This window comes from Rattus norvegicus, chromosome X (assembly GCF_036323735.1).
Source record: "Rattus norvegicus strain BN/NHsdMcwi chromosome X, GRCr8, whole genome shotgun sequence".
Lineage (NCBI taxonomy): Eukaryota > Metazoa > Chordata > Mammalia > Rodentia > Muridae > Rattus > Rattus norvegicus.
The window spans coordinates 340,123-354,090 of NC_086039.1; the positions used below are offsets into that span (position 1 = coordinate 340,123).

Sequence of the window (13,968 nt, forward strand, 5' to 3'; positions counted from 1 at the left end):
GAATTTCCTCTGAGCAGAGGACACAATATTTGTCTTTAGCTCCTTCCTTAGGACTATTTTCTTCTGGGCAAAAAAAGTAAAGGCGTGAGCTCTCAGGAAAACAACTGTACACTTCCCAACACCTGGCTTTTGGAATAATAAATAAATGATATAAACGCTCTGACTTCCTGGTATCATAACAACAGGGAAGTCCAGATTCTTCTCAGAGGCTCCCAGCTCCTGTTTCTGATACGTGAAGGATAAGATCAAGGCTTCTCTTCAGCAAATCCACTCAGCCCCTACCCAGGACTCTCTGAATGTTCCCACGGATGGCATATTTCTTCATTTTTTGTTTTACGAAAACAGAAGGCCAGCTGCCTTCTCCCCTTCTTGGATCTCTTCATCCTTTTTTTCTCCCTCCCAAATGACTGTTTACATTGAATGAGAGGCTAATTAATAAACCTAGAGTTACAGAAGGAATAACCCTTAGGCCAGGCTGTGATGACAACACTTGTGACATTACAGAAGAATCTAGTGCACTCCAGGGTACAAGAGATTTTTCAGGGAGGGCCAAATGGTGATGTCACTATGAACTGCCATTGCCTACCTGCTGAACTTCTTTCTTTAATGGCCAGATTTGAGGGTGCCCCTTCAAGGAGTGTCTCCTGTGAAACAGTGGAAACCTTTATGTATTCATCTCTCTAAAATAGAGACTTCTTTTAGCATCATTAGTGGTTACATGCTTTGAATGGAGAAACTTATTCAGAGGCTTGTCATGGGTAGAAAAGATCTAGGATCATGGAAGGGAGGAGATTCTTCTGGATAATAATTCTAATCCAAAGTCCATTCTTGTTACATTCAGTTCAATTTCCTAGGTTTTCTCTATTTCCCAAAGGAAAGGATTTTCCCTACAGCCCTATTATTGAGTGGATATTGTATTTCATTTTCTTACTGTAAATTCCTTGATAGGGCACATAGGGAATATATATATTCCTGAATATGTACTCAAAAATTCTGTTTTCGAATTCAATATTCTTGTAATGATTTTGACAAGAATGAAGGCCAAGGCAAAGAGTGAATATAACAGTGTAAATACTCTGTAATTACTGCAAATTATAAACTACCAAATCCTTTTTTTTTAATCCAAAAATTACCAGAGATCTGTAAAGAAAAGTAAAACATGGACTATAGAATGTGGTTCTGTAGTCCCATTAGATAACAATTCTCTAATATCTACCTTCCTATGTTTCCAGGCACAGAATTGAGGGATTTGCATGTTTATCATGATTCTTTCTTCAGGACAAACATAAGGTTCAGGAGGATGGGCAGTGAGAGGAATAGCTTGATGTCCTGTGAAACCTCAACTTCAAAAGGTTAATAAGAACAATGGGGAGTCTATTTGGCATTATCATTTGTGGACTCCTCATTTTTGCCCTACTTGCAAAGAATCCATGTTAAAATTCCACCTACCCTCATAGCAGTAGGCGCCAAAAATATATATATATATATATATATATATATATATATATTCTCTCTCTCTCTCTCTCTCTCTATATATATATATATATATATATATATATAGAGAGAGAGAGAGAGAGATAAAGATAGGATAGATACAAAAATATATAAATATAGATACAGATATAAATAGATATAGATAGATATAGATGATATAGATATAGAAATATATAGTTATAGATAGATGTAGATATAGATATAGATACAGATACATATACAGAGATAGATAGATACATAGATAAGTAGATAGATAGATAGATAGATAGATAGATAGATAGATAGATAGATAGATAGATTGAAGGACAGATGGATATATCAGCCACCAAAATTAGATAATATTGATGAACCTAATAAGGGCAGGCTGCTAGGAACCAATATAGGTCTTTCCTGACATACACAGCTATAGCATGCCAAATACAGAAGTGAATGTTTGTGGCAGAGCAGTGTTTTCAGCAACAAAGAGGCCCAGCTATAGAGTGAATATATCAGTGAAAATACTCCGTACCTACTTCAGATGGTAAACAAATCTTTATTTTATCCAAAAATTATGAGACATCAGTAAAGCAAAGTACAACATGGACAAGAGAATGAGGTTCTGTAATACCTTTAGATGTCAGTTCTCTAATATATACCTTCCTGTGTTCCCAGTGTCAGGCTTCAGGTTTTTGGATGTTTTACGATGGTTCTTTCTTCAGATAAAATATAAAATTCAGGAGGTTGTGCAGGGAGAGCAATGACTTGAGGTCCAGGGAAACCTCAACATCACTAGTTTCATAAGAACAGGAGGAAGTCTATTTGGTATTTTCATTTGTAGATTCTAAATAATTGAGGTAGTTCCAAAGAATCCATGTTAAAATTCCACCTAATCTCAAGGCTGTATGAGCCTATATATATATATATATATATATATATATATATATATATATATATATATATGCCACCAAACTAGATAAGACTGTTGAAGCTAAGAAGTGCATGCCTCCAGGAACAGGATATAGAACTTTCCTGAGAGACACAGCTAGAGTAGGTCCAATACAGAAATGAAAGCTTGTGGCAAACCAGTGAACTGAGAACGGACCTCTTGCTGGTAGATTTTGAGAAATGATTACAAGAGCTGAAGGGGCATTAAACACCACAAGAACAACAATGCCAAGTAACAAGAGATTTCAGGTACTAAACCAATATTCAAACAATGTATATGGACAGACCTAAGGCTCCAACTGAATTTGTAGCAGAGGATGGCCTTTTTGGGCACCAATGGAAGGAGAAGCCCTTTGGTTTCCTCACTAGGTTTAGCTCCCAGTTTATGGGAATGTCAAGGGGCGGTAAGGGTGGTTTTATAGGAATTGGATGGGGACTGCTTAGAGATCTTATGGACAGGAAACTGGAAAAGATAATATAGAAGTATCCAATTAAAGAAGCAAAAAACATGTTCAAAATAAATGAAATTATAGAAAAGAAAACTGCCTGCTAATCACCGCTAATAACTAAGAAACATAAAGAGTCACTGTCAATGAATGGTAGACAGAGTAATACTAGTTGAAAGACAGAGATGATGAATTCTCAACTAGAAGCATTTTCTCTCCCATATATCAGTGTCAGACACAACATGTACACTGTAGGAATCCACAGCATGGAGGAGTTTACACTGAGCTGAAGATACAATAATGACCTTTCCCTTCTTCCTTAGGATGGGCAAAAAGAATAAAATTAATGAGCTCTCAGGAAAACAGAGCCCTTCCCAACATTTGGCTTTTGGGATAAAGAAATTAGTGATATAAACTCTCAGATTCCCAGAACCATAACAAGCAGGGAAGACCAGATAATTCTGAGAGAATCCCAGCTCCAGATTTGCATATGTGGAAGACTAAGATCCAGGCTGTCTCTTCAGCTAACCCACACAGCCCCTACCCAGGACTCATGTATATTTCCCATGGCCCAAGTATTTCTTCCTTTTTTATATACCAAGACAGAAGGCCAGCTTCCTTATCCCCATCTCTGACCTCTTCATCCTGTTTGGTCACCTTCCCAAAGGCTGTTTACTCTGAACTATAGGCCAATTAGTAAACCCTAGAGGTACTGAAGGAATATCAGAGATGCAGATGCATACACAACAGCACTTGTGACATCACAGAAGAAACCATGGCTTTCCAGGATACAAGATATTTTTTTCAGGGAGGGACAAATGATAATGTCACTGAGAACTGCAATGACTTACCTGCTAAAAAGCTATCTTTACATTGACCAGATTTGGCGGTGCTCTTTCAAGGATAGTCTCCTGTAACGCTGTGGAAACCTTTCCTTACTACATCACTCTAAAATTAGAGAGTTCTTTGTGCTTCATTAGTGGTTGCCTGCAATGAATGGAGAAAGTTAGTCAGGGGCTTGCAATTGGTAGAAAAGATCTAGGAACATGGAGTGGAGGAGATTCATCTGCATAATAAATATATTTCCAGGTCCATTCCTGTGACATAAAGTTCAATTTCTTAGGTTTTCTCTGTGTCCCAATGGCCAGTATTTTCCATACAGACATTTAATTAAGTGAATATTCTATTACATTTACTCTTTTTCTTCTTATTGGAGCTGGGGACTAAAGCAGGGCCTTGAGCTTGCTAGGCAAGCGCTCTAACAGTGACCTAAATCCCCAACACTGTATTTCACTTTCTTATTGTACATTCCTTGATAGGGGACTTTATGTATATTCCTGAGTGTATACTCAAAAATTCTGTTAATGAATTAAATTTTTTGCAATGATTTCGGAAGCAAAGGGGACCCACATATAGAGTGAATATAACAGTGTATATATTGTGTACCTACTTCAAATGATAAACTCAAAAATCCTTATTTTATCCAAAAATTACCAGATATCAGTATAGCAAAGGACAACATGGAGTACAGAATGCGATTCTCAAGTCTGATTAAGTTTCAGTTCTGGAATATCTAACTTTTTGTTTTCCCAGTGCTAGACTTGCAGGTTTTGGATGTTTGGGTTCTTTCTTCAAGGAAAACAAAATTCCGGAGGAAGGGCAAGGAGAGGAATGGCTTTAGGTCTAGGGAAACCTCAACCTTAATAGATTCATAAGAACAGGAGGAAGTCTATTTGGCATTTGTGAATTCTACATTCTTGACCTATTTGTTCAAATCCATATCTAACATCATTGCTGAAGGAGCCATATATATATATATATATATATATATATATATATATATAGATATAGATAGAGATAGAGATAGAGATAGAGATAGATAGATAGATAGATACATAGACATAGACATAGACATAGATAGATAGATAGATAGAGATATAGATAGATAGATAGATAGATATAGATACAGATAGATATAGATGGATAGATACAGATACAGATACAGATACAGATACAGATACAGATACAGATACAGATACAGATACAGATAGATAAACATATCTGCCACCAAAACTAGAAAGATTGTTGAAGCTAAGAAGTGCATGCTTCCAGGAACCAGATATATAGATATACTATATATAGATATAGTGTATATAGATATAGTGTATATATATATATATATATATATATATATATATATATATATATATATATATATATATGGAATTCTCCTGGCTTCATTATTGGTTACATGCTCTGAATGGAGAGTCATAGTAAGGGGCTTGGCATAGGTGGACAAGATTTAGGAACCTGGAGTGGAGGAGATTCTTCTGGATAATAATTTTTCCCAGGTCCATTCCTATGGCCTACAGTTCAATTTTCTCAGATATCTCTGTTTTCCAAATACTAGGATTTTTCTTATACTCCTTTAGTTGAATGAATATTATATTATATTTTCTTGTTGTACATTCAATGATAGGGGACTTTATAATATTCCTGAAAGTGTACTCAAAAATTCTGTTTTCCAATCCATTTTCTGCAATGATTTTGGCAACAAAGTGGGCCCAACTATAGAGAAAGTATACCAGTGTAATACTGTGTACGTACTTCAAATGACACACTCCCATATAATTATTGTATCCAAATATTACCAGACATCAATAAAGGAAAGTACCACATGGACTATAGGATTTGGTTCTCTAGTCTCATTTGATATCAGATCTGCAATATCTACCTTCCTGTGTTTCATTGCCATACTTGAGGGTTTTGGATATTTTTCCATGATTTGTTATTAAGGCCAAACATAAGATATAGGAGGCTGGGTAGGGAGAGGAATGACTTGAGGACCAGTGAAGCCTCAATTTCAATAGATTCAAAAGAACAGTATGGAGTCTATTTGGCGTTGCCATTTGTGGATTCTAGAGTCTTGACCTAGATGCGCAGAATCCATGTTAAAATTCCAGCTAAACTGAAAGCTATAGGAGCCAGCAAAAGTAATTATGTATACATCAGCCACCAAAACTAGACAAAATTGATGAAGATAGGAAGTGCATTCTGCGAAGAATCATATATAGATATTTCCTGAGACACACAGCTAGATTATGCCAAATACAGAAGTGAATGCTAGTGACAAACCAGTGAACTGAAAATGGACTTCTTGTTGGTAGATTTTGAGGAAAGATACAAGAGCTGAAGGGGCTTTAACACCATAAGAACAACAATGCCAATGAACCAGAGCTTTCTGAAACTAGACCAATATTCAAAGAATGTACATGGACAGAGCTATGTATACAACTGCATATGTGGATGAGGATGGACTTGGTGAGCACCAATGGAAGGAGAAGTCCTTGGTCCTCCCTAGGTTTGACTCCAAGTTCAAGGTAATGTCAAGGGGTAGTAAAGAGGGTTATAGAAGAAGGGGAGGGGGGCTAGTTAGGGATGTTATGGGCAGGTAACTGAGAAAGATAATAACATTTTAAATTTAAATATAGAAACATCCAGTTTAGAAAAGAAATAAAATTTGCTAAACAATGAACGATATAAAAGAAAACTGCCAAATAATCATACCTATTGACTTGGATATCTAAAATGATAGTCAGAGTAATACTAGAGGAAAGACTGAGATGATGAGGTCTGAACTAGAGCACTGTGATCTCCCAGATAGAAGTGTCATACAGAAACTGCAATATAGGAATCCAAAACATAGAAGAGTTTACTCTGAGATGAGGACACAATACTTGTCCATTCCATCTTTCTTAGTAACATTCTCTTTCTGACAAAAAGTATAAAGTCCATGACCTGTCAAGGATACAACTGTGCCCTTCACAACACTTGAATTTTGGAATAAAGAAATGAATGATATAAATTCTCAGACTTCCAGGAAGCATAAGAACAGGGAAGTCCTGATGCTTTTGAGAGGCTCCCAGCTACTGATTCCCTTATGTGGAAGGCACAGATAAAGCCTATATCTTCAGAGATACCACTAAACACCTAACAAGGACACACTAAGCTTTCCCAAGGACCACATATTTCTTCCTTGTTTTTATACCAAGACAGAAGGCCAGCTTCCTTCTCCCTATTTCATATCTCTTCAACCTCTTTGTTCTCACTCCCAAATTCTACAGAATTAGAGGCCAATTAGTAAACTCTACAGGTAGTGAAGGAAAATCTGAGAGGCATTTGCTTTCATGACAACAGAAGGAGCTATGGTTCACCAGGTTATAAGAGAGTTTTCAGGGAGATCCTAATGATAATGTCACTGAGAACTGCCATGGTCTACCTGCTGAACAGTTTTCCTTCATTGACCAGATTCGAGCGTGCCCTTACCAGGTATGTCTCCTGTAACACAGTGGAAACCTGTACTTACTACATCACTCTAAAGTAGAGTCTTCTCTCTGCTTCACTAGTGGTTACATGCTCTGAATGCAGAAAGTTAGACAGGGGTTTGGCATGTGTAGAAAAGATTTAGGAACATGGAGTGTAGGAGATTCTTCTAGATAATATTTTTATTCCCAGGTTGATTCCTGAGACATACAGTTCAATTTTCTGGGTTTTCACTCTTTCCCAAAGGCCAGTATTTTCTCTACAGACCTTTAATTGAATGAATATTGTATTTCAATTTCTTACTGTAAATTCCTTGATAGGGGACTTTGTAAATGTTCCTCAATGTGTAATCAAAAAATCTGTTTTCCAATTAAATTTTCTGAAATGATTTAGGTCACAAAGGTGGCCCAGGTATAGAGTGAGTATAACAGTGTAAATTCTGTGACCTATTTCAAATGATGAATGATGAATTCCCAAATCCTTATTTTATCGAAAAATTACCAGACATCAGGAAAGCAAAGGACAACATGGACTATTGAATTTGCTTCTCTATTCCCATTTGATGTCAGTACTACCCGATCTATCTTCCAGTGTTCACATGGCCAGACTTGAGTGTTTAGGATGTTTTACCATGATTCTTTCTTAAGAGCAAACGTAATCTACCAGATGATGGGCAGGGGAGAAAAATGGCTTGAGGACCAGTTAAATGTATATTTCAATAAGTTCATAAAAAGAGGAGGGAGTCTATTTGCATTGTCATTTGTGACTTCTACATTCTTGACATTGTTGGGGAGAATCCATGTTAACTTTCCACTTAACAACATAAGTGTAGAAGCCACCAAATTATATTTAAACATCAGCAACCAAAACTAGATAAGATTGATAAAGGTAAGAAGTGCATTCTTCCAGGAACTGGATATAGATATTTACTGAGAGACACAAATACAGCATGACAAATAAAGAAGTGAATGCTAATAGCAAACCATTGAACTGAAAACGGAACTCTTGTAGGTAAATATTGAAAAAGGATTAGAAGAGCTGAAGGTGCTTTCAACCCCATAAGAACAACAATGATAATGAACAAGAGTCTTCACATACCAGACCAATAAACAAAGAATTTACATGGACTGTCCTATGGCTCCAAATGCATATGTGGGAGAGGATGAGCTTTTTGGACAAAAATGGAGATGATGCCCTTAGTCAGCCCTAGTCTGTCTCCCAGTTTAAGGGAAGGTCAAGCAGCAGAAAGGCTGTTTAGAGAAGAAAGAAATGGAACGGTTAGGGATCTTATGGGCAGGAAGCTGGGAAAGGAAATAATATTTTAAATGTAAATATAGAGATCCAATTTTAAAAAATCAATATATTTTGCTAAAAAATAAAAAAAATGATATAAAAGAAAAGAAAGTGACAAGTAATCACACATATTGACTCAGAAATCTGAAGTGGTAGTCAGAGTAATACTAGTAGAAAGTCTGAGATGATGAAGTCTCAACTAGAAGCACTTCTTTCTTCCAAATATCAGTGTCAGCACATATTGCACTATAGGTATCCAAAGCATGCAGTTTACTCGGACCTAAGCACACAATGCTTCTTTTTCCATTCTTCCTTAGGATCTTTTCTTCTTGACAAAGGGTAAAGGTCATGATTTTTCAGGAAAACAAATATGCCCTACACATCACTTGACTTTTGGAATAAAGGAATGAATGATATTAACACACTGTCTTCCAGGAACCATAAGAACAGGAAAGTCCAGAGTGTAGGAAGTTCTTCTAGACAATATTTTTATTCACAGGTCATTCCTGTATACTCTATCCAGTTTCCAGTGTTTGCATGACCAGACTTGAGGGTAGGATGATTTACCATGTTTCTTTCTTAAGGCCAAACGTAAGATAATGGACGAGGGGCAGGGAGAAATATGTCTTCAGGACCAGTTAAATGTCTACTTCAATAGGTTCATAATAACAGAAGAGAGTCTATTTGAAATTGTCATTTGTGAATTCTACATTCTTGACATAGTTGGGTAGAATCCATGTTAACTTTCCACTTAACCACTTAGGTGTAGGATTCACCATATATATATATATATATATATATATATATATATATATATATGTATGTATGTATGTATGTATATGTATACATCAGCCAACAAAGCTAGATAAAATTGATGAAGGTACAAAATGCATTCTGCCAGGAACTGGATATAAATATTTAGGGGGAGACACAGATATATCATGTCAAATACAAAAGTGAATGCTGGTAGCAAACCAGTGACCTGAAAATGTACCTCTTGTTGTTAAATTTTGAAAAAGGATTAGAAGAGCTGAGTGTGCTTTCAACCCCATAAGAACAACTATGACAGTGAATCAGATCTTTTGCTTACTAGACCAACATACAAAAAAAGGACATGGACTGATCTATGGCTCCAAATGCATATGTTGCTGAGGATGGCCTTTTTGGGCAACATTGGAAAAAGAGGCACGTTTCTTCCATATTTTATCTCCCAGTTGGAAGGAATGTCATGAGGCAAAAAGGATGGATAGAGAAGAAAGGCAATGGAATGGGTTCAGGAACTTATGGTCAGGAAATTGGGAAAGGAAAATGTATTTTCAATATATATATATACACATATATATAGAGAAACATCTAGTTAAAAAGGAATTAATTTTGCTAAAATATAAAAAATGCAGATATAGAGGAAAATAAAGATGCAAAGTCATCACAATTATTGACTCGGAAAGCTGAAGTCGTAGTCATAGTAATAGTAGTGGAAAGACTGAGATGATGAAGTCTCAACGAGAAGCATGTCTCTCTCCCAAATATCAGTGTCAGACACAAAATGCACTCTAGGTTTCCAAAGCACGGTGGAGATTACCTTGAGTTAGGGACACAATACTTGTTTTATCCTTCTTCCTTAGAACCTTTTCTTCTTGACAAAAAGAGTAAAGGTCATGAGCTCTCAGGAAAACAACTGTGCCTTTCACAACACTTGGCTTTTGGAATAAAGAGATGAAGGATATAATCCCTCAGGAACTATAAGAACAGGGAAGTACAGATGCTTCTGAGATTCCCCCAGCTCCTGATTCCCTTATATAGAAGACTCAGATCAAGGCTATCTCTTCAGCGATACCACTCACCACATACCAAGGACTCAATGAGCTTTCCAAAGGACCACATATTTCTTCATTATTTTTTATACCAAGACAGAAAGCCAGCTTCCTTCTCCCCATTTATAATCTCTTCAATCTGTTTGTTATCACACCCCAATTTGCTATGAATTAGAGGATATTAGTAAACCCTAAAGGTACTGCAGGAATATCTGAGAGGCAGTTGCTGTCACTACAATAGTTGTGATATCACAGAAGAAGCTATGACTCACCAGGTTACAAGAGAGTTTTCAGGGTGGTCCTAATGATGATGTCTCTGAGAACTGTCGTGGCCTACCTGCTGAACACCTTTCATTATATTGACCATATACAAGTTTTCAGTTTCCAGGTATGTCTCCTGTGACACAGTGGAAACCTATACTCTAACCCATCACTCTAAAAGTAGAGACTTCTCTCTGCTTCACTAGTGGTTACATTTTCTGAATGGAGAAAGTTTGACAGGGAATTGGCATGGGTAGAAAAGATTTAGGAACATGGTGTGCAGGAGATAATTCTAGATAAATTTTATTACCAGGTTCATTACTGTGACATACAGTTCAATTTTCTGAGATTTCTCTGTTTCCCAAAGGCCAGTATTTTCTCTACAGACCTGTAGTTGAATGAATATTGTATTTCAATTTCTTATTGTAAATTCCTTGATAGGGGATTTTGTAAATATTCCTCAATGTGTACTCAATAATTCTGTTTTTCAATTCCAATTTCTGCAATGATTTTGGTCACAACATGGGCCCAGCTATAGAGTGAGTATAACTGTGTAAATACTGTATACCTGCTTAAAATGATAAACTGCCAAATCCTTATTTTAACGAAAAATTACTAGACATCAGGAAAGCAAAGGACAACATGGACTATTGAATTCGGTTATTAAGTCCCATTTGATGTCAGTACTACACTATCTAGCTTCAAGTGTTCCCATGGCCAGAATTTATGGTTTAGGATGTTTTGCCATGATTCTTTGTTCAGGCCAATCCTAAGATACTGGATGAAGTGCAGGAGGAAATATGTCTTGAGGACCAGATAAATGTCTACTTCAATAGGTTCATAAAAACAGGAGGGACTCTATTTGAATTGCCATTTCTTAATTTTACATTCTTGACATAGTTGGGCAGAATCCATGTGAACATTCCCCTTGACAAAATAGGTGTATGAGCCACCAAAACTATATTTGTATCCATCAGCCAAGAAACTAGGTAAGATTGATGAAAGAAGTGCATTCTGCAAGGACCTGGATTTAGATACTTCCTGAAAGAAACAGATACAGCATGTGAAATACAGAAGTGAATGCAAGTAGCAAACCAATGAACTGAAAACAGACCTCTCGTTGGTAAAGTTTGAGACAGTATTAGAAGAGCTGAAGGTGCTTTCAACCCAAGAAGAACAACAATGCCAGTGAACCAGCGCTTTCTCATAAAAGACCGATATACAAGGAAAGTACATGGAATAACCTATGGCTCCAAATGCATATGTGGCAGAAGATTGACTTTTTAGGCAACATTGGAAAGAGAAGCCCTTGTATTCCCTACTTTGTCTCCCAGTTCAAGTGAATGCATTGTGGGCAGGAAACTGGGAAAGGAAATAATATTTTAAAAGTAAATATAGAAACATCCTGATAAAAAATCAATAAATTTTGCTAAAAAATAAAAAAAAAGAGTGATATAAAAGAAAGAAAGCTGCCTAGTAAATTTCAAGCTGACGCAGAAATCTGAAGTGTTATTCAGAGTAATACTAGTGGAAAGACTGAGATGATGATGTCTCAACTACAAGTACTTCTCTATTCCAGATATCAGTGTCAGACACAAACTGCACTATAGGTATCCAAAGCATGGAGGAGTTTACTCAGAGCTAGGGATACAATACTTATTTTTCCCTTCTTCCTTAGGACCTTTCCTTCTTGACAAAAAGACTAAAGGTCATGATATCTCATGAAAATAACTATGAACTTCACAACACTTGGCTTTTGGTATAAAGAAATTAATGATATAAACTCTCTGACTTCAAGGAACCATAAGAACAGAGAAGTGCATATGAGAACGGAGAAGTACAGATGCTTTAGAGAGTCTCCCAGCTCCTCATTCCCTTATGTGGAAGACTCAGATCAAGGCTATGTCTTCAGCAAAACCACTTAACACCTACAAAAGACTCACTGAGCTTTCCAAAGCACCACATCTTTCTTCCTTCTTTTTTATACCAAGCCAGAAGTCCAGCTTCTTCTAACTATTCCTGTTCTCTTCATTCTCTTTGTTATCACTCCCAAATTTGCTCTGAAGTAGAGGCCAATTAGTAAATCCTAAAGGTACTGAAAGAATATCTCAGAGGCAGTTGCAGTCAGAACACTTGTGACATCACAGAAGAAGCTAGTGTTCTCCAAGTAACATGAGAGTTTTCAGGGTGGGCCTAATGATGATGTCACTGAAAACTGTCATGGCCTATGTGCTGAACTCTTTCCTTACATTGAAAAGATTCAAGTTTGCACTTTCCAGGTATGTCTCCTGTGACTCCTTTATATGCTCCTTCTCTCTAAACCTACAGACTTGTCTCTGTTTCACTAGTGGTTACATGCTGTGGGGCTTGGCATGGGTGAAAAAGATTTAGGAACATGGAGTGTAGGAGATTCTTCTAGATAATATTTTTATTCCCAGGTACATTCCTGTGACATACAGTTTAATTTTCTAGGTTTTTTCAGTTTCCCAATGGCCAGTATTTTCCCTACCATCATATAATTGACTGAGTATTGTATTTCAATTACTTATTGAAAATTCCTTGATAAGGGACTTTATAAATATTTCTCAGTGTACTCAAAAATTCTGTTTCGAATACCATTTTCTGGAATGATATGGTCACAAATGTTGCCCAGCTACAGAGTAAGTATATTAGTGTAAATTCTGTGTACCTACTTCAAATGGTAATCTCCCAAATTCTTATTTTATCAAAAAATTACGAGACATCAGGAGAGCAAAGGACAACATGGACTATTGAATTCTGTTTCTTGTCCCATTTGATATCAGTACTACACTATCTAGCTTCCAGTGTTCCCATGGCCAGACTTCAGGGTTTAGGATGATTTACCATGATTCTTTCTTCAGGTAAATGTAAGATACTGGATGATGTGCAGGGAAAAGATTGACTTAAGGACCAGTTAAACGTCTACTTCAGGTTTGGGGATTTAGCTCAATGGAGAATGCTTGCCTAGCAAGAACAAGTCCCTGGGTTCGGTCCCCAACTCCGAATAAAAGAGAAAAAATAAAGTCTACTTCAATACGTTCATAAAAACAGCGGGTGTCTCTTTGAAATTGTCATTTTTGAATTCTATATTCTTGACATAGTTGGTCAGAATCCATGTTAATATTCCAATTAACTTCATTGGTGTAAGAGCCACCAAAAGTATATATGTATACATCAGACAAAAAAAAAAAAGAAAAAAAAAACTAGATAAGATTAATGAAAGTAGGAAGTGCATTCTGCAAGGAACTGGATATAGATATTTACTGAGAGACACAAGAAGTGAATGCTGGTAGCACACCAGTAACCTGAAAACAGACTTTTTGTTAAATTTTGAGAAAGGATTAGAAGAGTTGAAGTTGCTTTAAACCCCATAAGAACAATGATGTTAGTGA

At 36.5% G+C, this 13,968-nt stretch overlaps 1 long non-coding RNA gene across 1 annotated transcript; it reads right to left on the bottom strand.

The window, feature by feature from the left end:
* Nucleotides 1-72: 72 nt before the first annotated feature.
* On the bottom strand, nt 73-12,694 carry LOC134484085 (uncharacterized). Its single transcript, XR_010061439.1, has 3 exons — nt 12,499-12,694; nt 3,716-3,851; nt 73-644 (listed from the first exon to the last, which is right to left on the bottom strand). It is a non-coding gene; the product is annotated as an uncharacterized LOC134484085 (long non-coding RNA).
* Between the last annotated feature and the right edge of the window lie 1,274 nt (nt 12,695-13,968).